General features: G+C 39.3%; 1 protein-coding gene across 4 annotated transcripts in view; it reads right to left on the bottom strand.

The window, feature by feature from the left end:
* FRS2 (fibroblast growth factor receptor substrate 2) overlaps positions 1-18,716 on the bottom strand; it is a 102,588-nt gene that overhangs the window by 45,437 nt on the left and 38,435 nt on the right. For all 4 annotated transcript variants that reach the window (XM_045588238.1, XM_036458956.2, XM_036458954.2 and 1 more), the window contains 2 exons: positions 2,227-2,321; positions 748-790 (listed from right to left, as the gene is read on the bottom strand). The gene's annotated coding sequence lies outside the window, so the exon portion shown is untranslated. The remainder of the gene's footprint in view (positions 1-747; positions 791-2,226; positions 2,322-18,716) is intronic.

The following is an 18,716-nucleotide window of genomic DNA, read 5'->3' as shown; positions in this document are numbered from 1 at the left end:
CGGCCCGTGATTTAGGCTGGATTTTAGATTTTGGCCCCTTCTCTGATTGAGTTCGACACCCCTAGGATAGAGCATCGGCCTGCAGACTGAGAGGTCCTGGGTTCGATTCTGGTCAGGGGCATGTACCTGGGTTGTGAGCACACCCCCAGTAGGAGTTGTGCAAGAGGCAGCTGATCGATGATTCTCTCTCATCAATGTTTCTAACTCTCTATCCCTCTCCTTTCCTCTCTGTAAAAAATCAATAATATATATATATATATAGAGGGAGGGGAGGGGAGGGGGGGGGGGGGAGGGGAGGGGAGGGGAGGGGAGGGGAGGGGAGGGGAGGGGAGGGGAGGGGAGGGGAGGGGAGGGGAGGGGAGGGGAGGGGAGGGGAGGGGAGAGGAGAGGAGAGGAGAGGAGAGGAGAGGAGAGGAGAGGAGAAGAGATATGAAATAAAGATGGTAAAAGAATTTTAAAATCAAGAACAAGTGCCCAGCCGGTGTGGTTCAGCAGTTAAGTATTGACTTATGAACCAGGAGACCATGGTTTGATTCCTGGTCAGGGCACATGCTCGGGTAACAGGCTCTATCCCCATAGGGAGTGTGTAGCAGCAGCCAATCCATGATTCTCTCTCATCACTGACATTTCTATTTCTCTATCCCTCTCTCTTCCTCTCTCTGAAATCAATAAAAACTTTTTAAAAAATCAAGAACAATTAAGCCTATAATCAACTATATTTAGTTTATAACTATATTAATTTCTTACCTTGTGGAATTCTCCTCTGAGGAAAATAGATACAATTTTGTTCCTAAAAAAAAATTTCAGGTAGAAAAGTTAAAATGTTAGTTTCAAAACAGAAAAGTATCTCAAAAATGAAAAGTTACAAAATGCTAACATAGTACATACAGACTACTATGACATTTGATATTACCAAAGTTTGAGACTTTAATAATAAAAGTAATTTATTATTTTTATGAAAGTGTCCACAAATATAAAAACTTAAGCAGCTGTTAAGACCAAACAACTGCTCAACCGGTTGCTATGGCAACACACTGACCACTAGGGGGCAGATGCTCAACACAGGAGCTGCCACTTGGCAGTCAGTGCACTTGGCCAGCCAACCTTCCGTGTCACCCCTCCCCCCTCCCTTCCCCCTCCCTCCCCCCCCCGGCTGGCTGGCCCCTATTGCCAGCGATGCTGAGGGACCCCATCTGTGTACAAATTTGTGCACCAGGCCTCTAGTTTATTATAAAACATATTTCTTATCATTACAAAAATATTTATTCTACTATCAAATCATTTTTTTCTAGGTATATAATATGGCACATTTTCATATTCTACAATATTATTACTCAACTGGGTTTACTTTAGTCAAAATTTGATATTCCGAAGGGTACTTTTGGGGTTTAAACTACATGTCATAAAATTCATCCTTTTAATGTATAAAATACAGTGGTTTTTACTATATTCATAAAGTTGTGTAACCTTTACCACTAGTTCCAAGACATTTTCATCACCCCCAATAAAAAACCCTGTACTGAAGCAAACATTTTTCCCCCAGGGAGAAACATCTGAAACAATTTAATTTTAAAAACTATACAAGAAGCATACTCTACAACACTATGATCAAAATTGTTTTCTTTTAAATGTGTAGAACAAAGACTGGTAGGGAAAACAAATATGCTAAAATTCTAAGAGTAGCTATGTTGGATAATGATATTATAGAGACTCTTTTTCATATATTTCCTTTAAAGTTATGATTGTATAATAGTACTTTTATTGTTCTTAAAAGGTACAGCACACCCTCTCCGGTTTGGCTCAGTGGATAGAGTTATCAGCCTGCAGACAAAGAGTCCCAGGTTCGATTCCAGCAAAGGGCATCTACCTTGGTTGCAGACTCCTTCACAGCCCAAGCCCTAGTGCAGGAGGCAACTAATCGATGTGTTTCTCTCACACTGATGTTTCTCTGTCCACTCTCTTGGAAGATCAATGAAAAAAAATATCCTCGGGTGAGGATTTAAAAAAAAAAAAAAGGTACAACACAGACATCATTTTCCAGAGCTATATGCTAAAATTTGTACTATAATATAATCTACACAGGTAAAAAAAAAAAAAAAAAAAAAAAAAGACAAATACAAATTGACACTTTTAAAATATCTCACTGTATTTTTTTTTTTAAGTAAATGTTTTTCAAAGTAGATAAAATAAGTATAAAGTTAAAGAAAAAAAGTTGACCACACTTACTAATCTGGTTGAAAAGCCACAGCTGCATTTTACTTTATGACAAATTGGTTGTTTCATCACTTTGCATCTGGGCATCTACTTCTCCATGGTCATTTCTGAAATAAAGATGCAATAATTAAGAATATATTATAACAGAACATGAAATCTTGAAGAGCAATTATCTAAATTTCAGTGACTACAGAAAACCATCAAAACAGTTCTTGAGCAACCTCCTAATAAAAACAGTGACAGGACTGAGGGTAAGGTGGGATGGATGAAATACAGGCTATGGTCCCATAGGCCCAGAATTCCATACTTATGTTACAATTACTGCATATAGAAATCCACAACCTCTTTTAAATCCTAAGGGTCTTTCACCCACCAGGGTCTTACAATTCCTAAGAATGCCATTTAAAAGAAAAAAGGAAGATGCAGAAGATAAGTCCTAAAATTGCACATTTGAAAACAATAAATTGCTTGTTTGTTATGCTTGTCTATTTCCTCCTCACACTTATAAAGTAAGCTCCAGAGATTTTTGTTAGTTTAATTTACTGATATCTTTCAAGCACGTAAGAAAATGACTGCCTGAGTTAAGTGCCAGTAATAATTACTGAAAAAAATGAATAAATTGATGCTTTAACCTTACAGTATTTCAAAACAGCCAAATGTCAAAATGGCATCTCTTCTACACATACACCACCTTCGCTAATGCCAACTACACCATCTTTGCTGCTTTGTTGTCCAATAAACAAAGTGCCCAATTAAAAGACAAGACCTGATCCCAACTTTCAAGGAACAGAACGAAGGCATGTCACTTTGTAATTCTATTAGTGCAACTTTTGGGAAAGACTACTGAAGGGGAATTGCTGAACATGCAATTGTGCTAAAAATTGTCCAATAGTGTGGGTGAAGGTCTTTTTCTTTTTCAAATATGTATGTTCTTAAAAGTGCTGGTTGTGAAGACAGTTAAGAATATATGAGAAAATCTTTCATACAGAGTGAAAAGTTGACAGGTCTCAAAAATAACCCTCAAGGAAACTAGGACCTCCTTTCTATCTATAGCTCAATCAGTATTCCACAAAATGCTACACTTTTTGTAAAAAATTGGGGGAATGCAAATATTGATACAGATTTGCTTTTTATTCTTTCAAAAAGAAGCAATGGAAAGATAAATTGAAACCATTCTTAAACAGTTATCTATTAGAGAAAAGAGAAAACAGGGTAGAAGGGATAGAAATGGAAGACTTCTCAGAATAAACCTTATTTTGTAATTTTTACTTTGAAGACATATTTTAAAATCCAATGAACATCGAGCTACCATTGATTGAAACATTAAACACATAGGACATCTTTGGATGTTGCTAGGGCACTAACTTATCTGACATTTGATAAAGGGGAATAATCAAGCATTTATCCTGGCTTTCTTATATGAAAAAATACCACAAGGTAATCAAGAGTCAATAACAGAAGCTCCTTTTTATAGGATTCCAAATTTAAATATAAAAAGAATGAGTGGACTGGAAAATCAGCATTTTGCCCAGACAGCATGGCTCAGTGATTGAGCGTCAACCTATGAACCAGGAGGCCACGGATCGATTCCTGGTCAGGGCATATGCCCAGGTAGCAAGCTTGATCCCCAGTGTGAGTTGTGATTCTCTGTTATCGTTGATGTTTCTCTCTCTCCCTCTCCCTTCCCCTATGAAATCAATAAAAATATATTTTTTTAAAGAAAAAAAATCAGCATTTTGTAACCCCTAATAAAATAATAGATATTTAAAAATGATCAATGATTGCTAAAACCATTAAGTAATAGGCTGATGGAAAACTTTATAATGACCCTCCTTTTACAATCTAATTGCCCACAGCTGTTGCTTGAGCTTTCTGTTCAAGCTGAAGTAGAAACCTCATGGTGGCTGGTACCATGGATCTGTCTCTTGCCCAATGGTGTGAGCTGGGCCCTCCCTGGAGAAGAAACCTGAGTCCTCTGAGATATGTGATTAGTGCTGGGATCCGCCAACAGGTGAGGAGATCCCAAGACAGGAGCTGGGCGAGTAGGCGATGGGGGCATAGACTACCAAGGAAACAGAAATGAACCTCAAATCACCCTGCTTGGCCCCAGAGGATGGCTGGTTAGCCAAAGATGGGTAAGATTCCTCAGGGAAGGAACAATCTAAGACAGGCACAGTCGCAGAGGGCCATCAGGAGAGAACGTGGAGATCAACAGAGGTGGGGCATAGACCCTCACCCCACCCCACCCCAACCTTGCAGGGACCTGAACCCTCACCCCTTTGGAGGGAGGTCTCCTGCTCCCATGGCTGCTTCGCTTCCCACGCCCAGCTCAGATCGAGACCCAGGTAACAGAGACTTGGCCAACAGCAGTTGCCCTATATCTAAATCCAGCATAGCACCAGGAATGCTCAAGGCCTATTTAAGAATGTAAATAATCCTTTCCACTAATATTTACAGAGTAAACTAAGATTGTTGTTAGAGTATTAAATTTGACAGTAAAATAGTAATCAAGTTTTCAGGTTAATTTAAATTGGTTCATAGAAATCAGTGAACATCCAAGAAAATTTAAGTGTACTGGACAAAAACCTGTTCCTAAAGTATTAACTAAAATTTTTATTGGCAGTGCATCTCACAGTAAAATTGCTTAACATGAAATGAACTCAAAGCAGTCTTATTTTTGTGCAAAAACTTGAAAAATATAAAGTTATCAAGACTACATTACAAAATTTACAAAAGCATCCATTAAAAAAAAAAAAAGGAGGGATAGTAGGGTAATATCATGTAAGGAAAAATATCCTGTAAGTAAATTACATTTAGAAAATTTTTACTGTAGAAAATTTTCATTTGTAATGCTAACAGCAAGACACCCATGAAAATCACACATGGTGTCAAAACAAGCCAAAGGAAAATCATTTGGGCAAAAATAAAAAGGATCCCAAGTCAATTTTATAGAAAAGATTCCTTTATTAACTTTTGGTCGAGAATATGTTTGTATATTTTCAGAAAACTACTCCAAGACCATGGGGATTCCTGCAACAGTGAGTTGTCAGGTCTGCTCCAACCATGAAGACAAGAGGAGAAACAGCCCAGAGATGGAAGACGCTAACAACGCCTGGCCACCCTAGCAGTTAGCAGCTGTGCGTTGCTACAGGTTGCTCAGGACCAAACTAGAGAGGGTCGGACCTGCATTGCCACCATCTGTCCATCATCCAGATATCATTGCTGGCATGTACATATAAGGAACTGTTTGACATTGAAACTGGGTCTCAGAACTATTGGACACTGAAATTAGGACTCAAATGTGTTTTGTTATTATATGATTATTTCTAGTCTGCAGTTGAAAGATTTTTCAAAGAAAAAAAAAATGGGGAAAAAATAGTTATAAAGAACCATTGAAAAGACTGTCAAACTATAGCGGGAAGGCAAGGGAGGTTGGGGGCCGGGGGCTGTAAGAGATCAACCGAAGGACTTGGATGCATGCATATAAACATAACCAATGGATACAAAACATGAGGGGGAAAGGGGGAAGGTGAAGGCATATGCGGGGGAGTAAGGGAGGCTGGGGGGAGGTCAAGGGGGGAGGGAAAAGGAGACATATGTACTACTATTCGTAATCCTTCAAACAATAAAAAAATTAAATTAAATTTTAAAAAAACAGATCCAGAGGCAAAAAAAAAAAAAAGAGGTCAATTCATTAAGATTCTCAATATTGTAGTACCTAAAAATATTAAACAGTTATTAACAAACAAACAAAAAGAGAAAGCTTTATAATGGATAAATTGACAAAACTTGAATCCAATGATTAATCCTAACATCATAAAAATGGTTCAACCAGATATTATGTGCAGAAGTATTCATCACTATCCATTAAGTATTCATCCTGGGAGCTCTGGTTCCAAATGATATCCACAATATTACCACTCCTATCACCATGGACCAAGCCACCTTATTTCTCACCTGCATTACTATAATGATTTCCTATCTCAACTCCCAGCCTCCCTCCTCTCCCTTGCTCACCTCAACAAAGCAGTCAGATGTTAGTCCTTTTCAATAAAAAGTCAGATCATGCCATTCCTCTGCTCAAAACCCTCTAATTGAGTCCTCCTCACTAGTATAAAAGCCTAAGTCCTTACAAAGGCACAGGACCATGATCTGAAATTTCCCTTCCCTGTCTCTCTAACCTCACTTCCTGCCACTCTCCATGTGGTTCAGTCCATTCTAGCCACATTGGTCTCTTTCCTGTCCATCAACCATGTTCTCAGGGCCTTTGGATTTGCCTTTCCCTCTGCCTATGACACCAGCTATCTCTCTGGCTTATTCCTTCTCCACCTCCCTTAGAACTGTTTTTACAAGTTATCTCAAAGAGATATACCCCAGGATCCCTAGCAAGCCCAAAACCTCTGCATCAGATTTTCCTGTCTGGGAGAGAATATGCTGGGAAAAATCAGCCATAAATTTTGGAGAGGACAATCATCTGAAATATAAAACCATCAACTTCTGTGTCTAAACATCTATAGAACTACTGTCCAAAGAATTTTTAGGGTCCCAACTTCAAAGAATTAATGAAGATATAGCTACTTCAGTGTGATTTTTTGTTTTGTTTTTAAATCTTTATCATAACACTAGAAAGGAGGGTGTTAAAGATTTAAATCAAATGGCTTCCAGTAGAAAAAAATTAGCCAAATAATAGAACTCCCTTTCCTCCCACTCCTTTAAGGATTTCTATAGGGATTACATGATAAAGTTCCAATTAATCTCAGGAAAAATTTAACTACTTATGTATCTGCTACCTCAGGCACCATGACCACCAGAAAGAATCAAAAGAACTCACTAACTCTAACATGACTAGACTAGCTATGACATAGCTGGGATGTTTGAACTTAATTATTTTTCTTTAAATAAACAAACTCCCTCTGGATTAGTAAGGCCTACTCGGTTTTAAACATCTTATGGCTGCCAAGCTTCAGGGTCTTAAGAGAGATAGCCAGGGGACAGAGAAAACAGCAAGTATGACTCAGAGATCACATTTAATAATCTCTGAGACCAAAACAAAGATACCAGTTCTGGCAAGAGTTCTCTAGAATTGCCCCAAAACTGACTTATCCACATGCCTTTCATCTGAACAATTTCTTTTTACTTAGTTTAAGTTTCACAAAGCACTTGTTATATGCCTATGGACCTTAGGTACAAAAATAAACTAAGAGGACAATGAAAACAATCAGCAGGGGTTCTAAGAGTTGGAGGATGAAATTTAATGTTAAAATGCGTTTTGTTTGGGGAGGAGGGAAGAATTCTTGAGTATTTTTTGCAGAAATGCCCCCTCTCATTTGGAAATTAGACTTTAACAAGGCCAGTCACTTGAAAGAGGGTTAGTACCTTTAAAGTATCCTTTATTGAGCAACTCTGTGTGCCAAGTATTTACATTAGTTCACAATTCTCAGTTTCCCTATGGGAAAGGTATTAACAAAGCATGTGGAGTGGTTAAATATTTTGTCCAAACCAAAAGGAGACAGAGCCTGGATACAAAATGTCAGTCTTTCTTTTTCACTATTATAATCTGCAGTAAACTGGTATAAAAATATTTGTCACAAATATCACATTTGCCCCACAGGAGTAATATAAATCCAGGCTGCTCATTTAAGAAATTTTATTCCATTCTTCCCAAGTTGCTTTAGCTAAAAAGGCAAAAGGTGGAAAAGGTTTACTGTTACACATAATAAGTAAACTGTGGCATTGTAGGCCTCTGTGATCCATCTTCAGCATACTCAACTTTTTTTTTTTTAATACATATTTTATTGATTTTACAGAGAGGAAGAGAGAGGGATGGAGAGTTAAAAACACTGATGAGAGAGAAACATCGATCAGCTATCTCCTGCTCGCTCCCTACTGGGGATGGAGCCCGCAACCAAGGTACATGCCCTTAACGGGAATCAAACCTGGGACTCTTCAGTCCTTGGGCTGAACCAAACCGGTTAGGGCACATAATCAACTTTTAATGGAGGAAACTAACAGCATGTTGCCATTTGGTTACTGATTTTCCCAGGGCACACAGGATGTAAGGAGGAAGGGAAAGGGTATAAGAACAAAGAACTGTATACATGACCAGCAACACATTTTCCTGGAAGATCCATCCACCACAACTAGACAAAGGGAAGTGAAGACAACTAAGAAAACACCTCAGCCCATTTAAAAAAATAACCCAAGAGAAGGCAATAAGACCTAGGGGACGTACAGGTAGAACTATTAACCCCGTAGTACTCAGCCCATGAGAAACGGGGGGGGGGGGGGGGGGGGAATATGATAAATAGCCTGTGATCACAGCTCCAAGTGTGCCTGTTCAACCAGACATCCAATCTTGCAAGACCACATTACAAGTCTCATTTTCACCATACTTTGTGTCTCCAAGTCTGTTATTTGAATTCAGACAGGTGAGCATTTCTCACAGCATTAAGGGATGAATCACGAGAATATGTTACATTTAGGTATAAGGCAGTAGTCAGCAAACTTATTAGTTTGCTGACTACTGCCTTATACCTAATGGACTATTGCCTTAGCTGGTTTGGTTCAGTGGATAAAGCGTCGACCTGTGGACTGTAGGGTCCTGGGTTTGATTCCAGTCAAGAGCACATGTCCAGGGCCAAATAACAACAGAGCCAAATAACAACACAATGATTGAAATTTCCTTTGAGAGCCAAATTTTTAAAACTTAAACTTCTTCTAACGCCACTTCTTCAAAACAGATTCGCCTAGGCAGTGGTATTTTGTGGAAGAGCCACACTCAAGGGGCCAAAGAGCTGCATGTGGCTCGAGAGCCGCCGTTTGCCGACCCCTGGCCTAAGGGAACTAGTAAGAATTAAGTTAGGCATTGCACAGCTCACTAATTACTATTCATTCATGATTAACCTAATCACCTCTAAGTGATAGCTATTCCATTATTAGTTTCCAACAAATAGAAAAGTAGAATCCATGTCACATGAAAGAACCTTCAGTAAACCCATATCCCAAATATTCAATAAAAATAAATAAAAACATGTTCTCTGGTGAATTTTTTTTTTAATAAAAGTAGCTGACTGAACATAATGTCATCAATATATTAAAAAAGATATAATAAAAAAAAGAAAACAAGTAAATAAAAAGTTAAGAAACTGTATATACCAATAGCCTATATTCAACCTAATGGACTATTGCCTTAGCTGGTTTGGTTCAGTGGATAAAGCGTCGACCTGTGGACTGTAGGGTCCTGGGTTTGATTCCAGTCAAGAGCACATGTCCAGGTTGCAAGCTCAATCCCCAGTAGGGGGCATGCAGGAGGCAACTAATCAATGATTCTCTCTCGGCATTGATGTTTCTATCTCTCCCTCTCCCTCTCTGAAATCAATAAAAATATTTAAAATAAAAAAATAAATGAACTATTGACCATCTGAATATTGCTGGTCCACTAAACCAGTTCAGGTGGGGAGGAAAGGATAAAAAGCATAGTATATTGAATATTTAAAAATGTAATACTTAAAAGGACAAAAATCACTTTTCATTTCATGGACATTTATCTTACATCAAGTACTTCTCTAACACTCAACCCACAAGTAGATGGTCTACAACAAGCATGTCAAACTTGAGGCCCACAGGCCACATGCCTCATTTATTTGGCCTGTTAGCCTTTGAATTTGACATGCTTGGTCTACAAGAATGTGTGTGTGGAAGGACATTTGATCTACTCACTTTAACAAAAATTATAGCTTCCCATTTAGTCCCAAAGTCACAAGTGAATAAAATTACATCATTATAAAATGCTGCTTTGGTAGCATAGAAAAATTTGGAGTACAGACAGAGTTGTACCAAATGAATAACAAGAAATTTATGAAGAAATACTTTAGCATGATTGACATCATAGTAACTATGGGAGTTTCTTTACAACTTTCCCCCGAAAACCAAGTTGGATATGTCCCAAGTTAAATAGCTGTTATTTAATAGGAGTAAATTATTACTCCTAGATAGCAAATATTTTTATTTTTTTTTAGTTTTCAAATAGAAGTACACAAGTTGATTTAAAATACAAACTGATATAGAGGCTTAAAACTTATTTTATTCTAGAGATAGCATTAATTCTAACTTTAAAAAAAAAAGAAAGGGAACAATGGATGGACAGACTCAATGACTTTCCTAAAGCAGAGGAAAAATTTCATTGTTTTTCAACCATTGCAAATAACAAAGGGTACCACTTTAGCCAAGTCAGTATGGCTCGACCTATGAACCTGGTCAGGTCACATGTCTGCGTTATGGGCTCAATTGCCTGTGGGGGGTGTGCAGGAAGCAGCCAATGAAGGATTCTCTCTCATCATTGATGTTTCTATTTCTCTCTTCCTCTCCCTCTCTGAAATAAAAAATGTTTTTAAAAATATCACTTTGTAGGATAACATGTTCCCAGTCCTTCAATATATTATATATGTGTCTGCTTCTCCTTCGTGTGTGCCCACACACATGTATCACTATGACACTTAGTACATTGATTGCATCTTACTTATTTACATATAGAGGCCTGGTGCACAAAATTTGTGCACCGCTCGACCTGTGCCCTCTAGCAGTCTGGGAGCCCTCAGTGAATGTCCGACTGATAGATTAGGCCCGCTCCCCAGGGGAGAGAGGGCTTAATCCATCAGTCGGACATCCTTATGGTTGCCACGGAGGCGGAAGAGGCTTCTGCCACTGCCACTACACTTGCCAACTGTGAGCCCAGCTTCTGGCTGAGTGGTGCTCCCCCTGAGTGCTCCTGCATTGAGCGTCTGCCCCTGATGGTCAGTGCACATCTTAGCGACCAGTTGTTCTGCTGTTTGGTGGATTTGCATATTAGCCTTTTATTATATAGGATTTGTTTTCCATACTAGGCTCTGCCTTGGTCTTGGTCATTCTACATCTCCTCTCCTTGTTGACCTCTCTTACATTCAATAAATGGCTTCCAAACACTGATGCTCAGAGAGACAGAATTTTATCAGCCTGAAGTGTGTGGCAAAGTGAATTACAGTATGTTACTAAATGAGAAAAATAATAAAAAATTATTCAATTATTTAAAAATAGATAAAATTAAAGCCACAAATTTTCAACTTTCTTTTAAATGCCTAAATACATATACATGTCATACATACAATTTTAATAAACTTAGTAGTGTCAATCTAACAGATATATTTACAGGATTTTGAACTAAATATGTCAGGGGGAATTAAAACAGTTTAATACAGAGGTTATGGAATCAGAGACTTTGGAATCAGAGCTCTAAAACTGTGTCCTAGCTCTGCCCTGATTAACTATGATTTTGGGTAGGTTTCTTACTCTCTCTTGCCCTATTACACCTCATGTCTAATGTGGGGATGATGTGCAATAATCTTGTAAAACACTTATCATAGTGCCTAGTATATAGTGAAGGATCAATACATATCACAGCTAAAACATCAGATGCACCCTAGCCGGTTTGGCTCAGTGAACAGAGTGTTGGCCTGCAGACTGAAGGGTCGTGGGTTGGATTCTGGTCTAAGGTATATACCTCGATTGCAGGCTCAATCCCTGGCTCAGGTCGGGGCCTGTACCCATGTGTCTCTCTCACGTTGCTGTTTCTCTCTGTCTCTTCCCCTCCCTTCTACTCTCTCTAAAAATCAATGGAAAAATATCCTCAGGTGAGGATTAACACACAAAAATAAAGCATTGGATGCAGTGAACATCTTTCATTTTGGTCAGCAAAGTTTATATTTGGCTCTGTCTGCCTTTCCCTTCATAAGTTTGGCAACTTTATGCTTTCAGAAGGTCAAATAGTTTGCTACATCTTAAATTTGAGAACTTCCTCTCATCATTTCAAAAGGTCAATGCTTTCCCACATGTCCTAGACATGGGCTCTGCCAAACATACAATATATGCCCAGTCCAGACTAGAAATGGACAACTAGTGAGCAAGAAAATTAGAAACCAGAACTCTCTCTCACTAATGATGGAATAATTGCAGCCAAGTCAAGTCCAGGGCAGAGGTGGCAGCATTTAGAGTCATCCAGAGCTAGAGTCACTGGGGCAGGCTGTGGCGTCTATCAGTCTGTCTCTAGATGATCCTGGCATCCTCGTGGGAATCATTGTGCAATGTGACTTGGGGCACTGTTTCTGGCTGCTTAGTTCTAAATCTGGTTCTCTAACCCATGCAACAATTTGATGAACCACTGAACTCTACCCAATATCCTTTTTAAATACGTGATATGCTTGAATTGGTTTTTACTGCCACCAAGAATTCTGACACACATCAAATAGTGGTAATATTTATTCTTACCTGCCTCATCTCCACATGGAAAAAAAGATTATTTTTAATCTCTCCAAAGAAACACAGAAGTGTTGTTCACATTCAAGCATGGATTTATCCTGTGTAGTCTTAGAAAACTTATTTTTATAAATTTGAATAATCATTTTCCTAATTTAGAATATGAGAAATGTCTAACCAATTTTAAATTTATTTCAAAGGAACACAGTTAAGGAGAAGTGATGACAGAGGAAAACACCCATATGCAAGGAGTAACTACCACTGAGGCAACAGAAATTACTCCAACGTTCCTAAAACCTCACTCTAAGCTTTCTTCGCAGAGGAGCTTTTCACTTGAGGTTCTATAACCAAGGAATTCCCTCTGCCTCTTGAGGATCATTTTAGGGTAAAAAAAATGTTTAAATTATCAAAAGGTCTTAAATATTCCTCTTTTGTTTTAACAACTCAGTAAAGAATCCACATAACAAAACTATTCAATTCTCTGTTAAAACTATACATAGCAAGTCAGTGCCTCATTGCCATAGGCTGATTTTTTAGTATGTAAAACACATGCCTCTTCCCTGGTAGATTTTTCTGCAGGGCTATTTCATAGTTCAGTACTGCTTTTTCCACTGTCTAGAATGTTAAAGTTCAAACCCATTAACTTTTTATTTATTAATCACTTATTTATATTACTTTGTTAAGCTAAATATGTCAGTTTATAGGGAAGGTGAAACTGGGGCATTAGATGTGTTTTTTACTAAATCTCAGAAGTAAATACATAATATGCAAGTCACTATGTAGATAGGAAACTATCCTATATAATCAAAGGCTAACATGCAAATTGACAGAACGAAGAAAGACCTTGCACTCCCACAGGGGGAGCGCTGCTCAGCCAGAAGCTAGGCTCCTGGGGAGCGGGCCTAAGCTGTCAGTCAGACATCCCCGACGGCTCCTAGAGCAGGCACAGGCAGAGCTGAGGGACAGCCCTCCCCAAGTGCACAATTTTCATGCACCAGGCCTCTAGTGTTTTAATAAATAAAAGAGCAATCTAAACAAAACCAAACACAGCTTTAAAAAAAAAAAAAAAAGTGATTGTCTTTTCAAAATATAATTAAAGGGGGGGAAAAATCAAGCACTGGGAATGTATATTGATGTCTAATATCTACTTAACATTAAAAATACAGTTAAAAGCCGAAACCGGTTTGGCTCAATAGATAGACTGCAGACTGAAAGGTCCCAGGTTCGATTCTGGTCAAGGGCATGTACCTTGGTTGTGGGCACATCCCCAGTAGGGGGTGTGCAAGAGGCAGCTGATCAATGATTCTCTCTCATCGATGTTTCTAACTATCCCTCTCTCTTCCTCTCTGTAAAATATCAATAAAATATATATATTAAATAAAATTTAAAAATACAGTTAAAAAAAAAAGAATTTTGGCAGAGATTTGGGGTCCAGGAGAAGGCCTTAGAATTTTAGGGTTCTTGATAATTCTGCACCAGAACTATGTTAGACAGAAGTAGCCCAGGTCTTGAGAGTTAGCAACTTACCCAAGTAGCCTATCTTCTGGTTACTAGCTGGTAATGTCATTAAAACATCTTTAACAGTATGGAGTTTCCTCAAAAAGTTAAAAATGGAACTCCCATTTGACCTAGTAATCCCACTTCTAGGACTATATCCCAAGAAACCAGAAACACCAATCAGAAAGAATACATGCACCCTTGGCAGGGGCTTGCCCAGAGTGGAAATAGCTGGGGGGTTGGAGGAGGTCTATTTGGGGGGAGGAGGGAAGACATATGTAAAACTTAAGACAATAAATAAAATAAAACTGTAATCCTATCGCTCTCTCTCCCCTTCAAAAAAATCTTGTCCTTCAAATTAAGTCAAAATAAAGTTAACTGAACACCATCTGATATTAACGCCTGCATTTAAAATAACCAAAAAATTAGTAAATTCAAGGCAAGTAATTTCAAAATCCAACTGTTAATAACCTTCAATATAAATAAAATTCTGATTTATGTTAATTTACAAATATTCTGGACTTATCTATATAATCACCAAAAACATAAAACCTGCCCAGCCAATATGGCTCAGTGGTTGAGCATTGACCAATGAACCAGGAGATCATGATTCAATTCCTGGTCAGGACCCAGGCCCAGGCTTCAGGCTTGATTCCCAGTAGGGGGTGTGCAGGAGGCAGCTGATCAATGATTCTCTCTCATCATTGATGTTTCCATCTCTCTCTCCTCTCCATTCCTCTGAAATAAAGAAACAAACAAAAATTTTAAAAGTAGAACCTTTTTATGGTGTCCATAAATTCATTTCTATGTAATTCGCAAAATGTGTTAAAAAGTAAAATCACTTTTGCATTGTATGTAAGGACTATTTCATTAATCACCAATTATAATTTATTGGTTGTTATTACTGAATGCCCTCAGAAAATAACTTATGCCTAAAAACCATGATTTTAAGTTTATGGCATTTAACACACAAAAAAAAATTCTGGTCATAATCTTATCTCCTCTAAAAGGACACCATAATCCCTTATAGAAAAGTTCCTTTGCATTTTGTTACCTATACTATACAGAGCAGGGAGTAAGAAGAAAAAGTTCACACAAAACCTAATCTTCCTTAAATGAGTCATGGCCAAGTCAAACCAGCTATATTTGCATTTCATAAGAGATCTATAAGCAGCTGGGCTAAAAAGGACCTAAGGCTAGTGCTAGATTACTACCTTATTATGAAAACTAATTCATGATATAAAACAACAAAATTTTTTAAAGGTACAAGAACAAAAAGCAGATAAAACCCAAAAGAGAACAGGGAGAGAATCCTATATAATAAAAGGCTAATATGCAAATCGACCAAAAGGCAGAATGACTTGTCATTATGGTATGCACTAACCACCAGGGGGCAGACACTCAACGCAGGAGCTGACCCCCTGGTGGTCAGTGCACTCCCACAGGGAGAGTGCTGCTCAGCCAGAAGACCACGGCTGGTGAGTGCAGCAGCAGTGGCAGGAGCCTCTCACATCTCCACGGCAGCGCTAAGGACGTCAGACTGACGGCTTAGGCCCGCTCCCCATGGGATCCAAGACTGTGAGAGAGCTCCCAGACTGCGAGAGGGCACAGAATGCTGGGGGACCTTCCTGAGTACACGAATTTCATGTACCAGGCCTCTAGTGTGTATAAAGAGGCAAAAGAAGGTTTGCAATAAGTATGGCAACCCCAAGGCATTTGTACTGTTATTTCCCCTCCTTCAAAACCGGCCAACACAGGTAACAGGTAACAGCCTATGGAGCCTGGCAAAGCAACAGAAACCACTAGAATGCTACTGCAAAGCAATGGAAGTTGTCAGACCAAACAAAACATTGCAATTCCTGATTTGGACTGACTAGAGGAAGGTATTTAAAAAAAACAAAAACAAAAAACACACAAACATTAAGGAGGGAATTGGGTATAAAGAAAAATAGTAAGAGCCTCAAATATTTACTGAGCTATTTCTTATATTTCTAGGTTGCATAGACTTCTTCATTTAACAAACTTCATAATTACTTATTATGCCTGTTTTATACACAGAAAAATACTGAGGTTTATAGAATGTTAAGCCACCAATATGTTAGAGTCATACATAAAATAAGTGGTGGAACTGAGGCTCTAACATGATCTGAGCAATTTACCACTCTTTTAGTTGACCATGGAATTCACTAACTGGTCTACCCTCTACCCACCCGCCCATGAAAATCCACCAGAACAGATTTTTTAAAATAAAATCTTAATTATTTAAGTAATAACATGTTTCTTATTGAAAACCTAGAAAACATAATGGAAATACTAAAATCATTTATTTTAATTGCTTTTACAATATTTTAATGAACACCTTATACATATAAACCTCTGTGCACATTTTTATTCCCTTTATAAATGGAATTCTGGGTCAGAGAATTGTGAATACATTCTGCCAGAACATCTGATTTTAATATTACTAAAATGATAAAGATAATGGTTCCTTGAAAGAAACAACCATGCCTTACACTCCCTTGTATCCAAAATGCCTAAGCACATGAGCAAGTGTTCAATGAGTGTTGAATGAATGAAGAAAGTTTCTCTTCCCTCATCACAGGGTCTGAACAGAGAATTAAATAGAGAATTAAATTCTCCCCAACTAGAAGACAACAATCATGCCAAATATCAAGTTCATTAATGGCTACATAAAACTCTTCGCTAGGGGGAGGGGAGAGGGAATTGCAGGGTTTGCAATAGGCTTCAGAAAACCCCTGCCAACACAATGGTAACCAGTGATTAAAAAAAAAAAGATGCCCATCTATCAAGCTAAAGTTTATAGCCAATATAACTATACGACTGCCTTTATTTGTTTGGCATACCTATATTTAAAAACCCCACATTTTCCACTCCCTGACAGACATCCAGTCTCCCTTATTGCACCGCTTTTCTCAGATTAGACATTTGCATCAGACTGTGAAGCCACACCCTTCACCAATCAAGGTACTGTGCAGTAACTCATCAGGAAATACTAGTATGTAAAAAGAAGAGAGGAATCCTCATTGTGTGTGCTTGCCTGCCATGTTGCTGGTGCACTGCACCCCTTTGTGCAAAAGTAAATCTGCCTTGACAACCCAAATTAAAAAAAATCCCCAATTTTAAAAAATAATAAGAATTGTAGGGGGAAAGCAGGCCTTCAGTTAAGCATGACTAAACTGACTCTTTCCTGATACCTTACCTTAAAAAATTAAAGTTGTTTTAGAAGTCCAAAATCCATAAGGATACAAAAAATAAGGAAAGATTTAACAGCAAATGAAAGAAATTAACAGTATCTGGGAAGCCAGAAAGAGAAAAACGTTATAATAACCTAACAAGACCAAGAAAGGTGAAACCTAAACCTGAGAGGAAGAAGCCATCAAGAAGCAAGCCGACTACCCTGCAGCAGGGCTCAGTGCTTGAGGCCACTGTTCATTCCCTGTAGTGCCCAGGTTTCAGGCTCAATCCCCAGTAGGGGGCATGCAGGAGGCAAGTGATCAATGATTCATCCCAGCATTGATGTTTTTCTCTCTCTCTCTGTTCCTCTTCCTCCCTCTCTGTAAATCAAAACAAAGCTAAAAAAAAAAAAAAATTGAAGTTGCCACTAAAAATTGGGAATTGGAGGTCAGAGAAGAGATGGGTAACTGCTATTTTAATAGTCCTTGAATTATTCAACTTTTAATACTGCATATGTGCCGAAACCGATTTGGCTCAGTGTATAGAGTGTCGGTCTGCAGACTGAAAGGTCCCAGGTTCGAATCCGGTCAAGGGCATGTACATTGGTTGCGGGCACATCCCCACTAGGGGTTGTGCAAAAAGCAGCTGGTCGATGTTTCTCTCTCATCGATGTTTCTAGCTCTTTATCCCTCTCCCTTCCTCTCTGTAAAGAAATCAATAAAATATATTTTTTAAAAACAAAAGAAAACCACAAAAGGGCAAATATTTTCTTTTGAAGATGGCTGCTCGGGTAGACACCTAACCGCAGCAGCTCACAACAATTTCAATGGAATACAACTAAAATGTAGAGTGGACATTGCCCAGACCTACAGGTGGTCGACTAACTGAAAACTCTACAATAGGAAGGTGGGAGAAAGCCAGAGGGAAAGTCAGAGGAGCTGAAAAAAGAGCCTAAGGTACGGAGACATGCTGCGCGCTCGCACGTTCGCGCGCACCGAGAGGTCGCAGCCGGAGAGGAGGAGAGGGCTGGGTGCTGCCTGGCGTTCCCTAGCAGGAAGGAAATGAAACCCCCAGCCTGGGCTGAACCCCCGAACTGGCAGCGCTGAGCCCCATTATGGGCCAGATTCTGGGGACCCAGGCTCCGGCAGGGGGAGACGGGGCTGGGAGGCTGAATCCCAGGGGAAAAACGAAAGGCGAGGGGCCCCCGGAGTCGCGCGCTTTGTGCGCAGAGGACTGAATGTAGACTCTGATGCTGGATTACCCTAGCCGGAAGGAACAAAGCCTCCGGCGGCGCTGAGCCTCAGAACGGAGCGCCCCGAACTCCCGGTCTGGGCCAGTCCCTGGGGACCCAGGCCCGGGCACGGGGAGACGGGGCTGTGAGGCAAAATCCCGGGGACGGCGCGAAAGGCGGGGTCCCCCGGAGTCGCGCGCTTTGTGCGCAGAGGACTGAATGTTGACTCTGATGCTGGATTACCCTAGCCAGAAGAAACAAAGCCTCCGGCGGCGCTGAGCCTCAGACCGGA

The sequence above is a fragment of the Pipistrellus kuhlii genome, unplaced genomic scaffold (genome assembly GCF_014108245.1).
Source record: "Pipistrellus kuhlii isolate mPipKuh1 unplaced genomic scaffold, mPipKuh1.p scaffold_m20_p_3, whole genome shotgun sequence".
Classification (NCBI taxonomy): domain Eukaryota; kingdom Metazoa; phylum Chordata; class Mammalia; order Chiroptera; family Vespertilionidae; genus Pipistrellus; species Pipistrellus kuhlii.
This window is presented reverse-complemented; position numbering and strand designations above follow the sequence as displayed.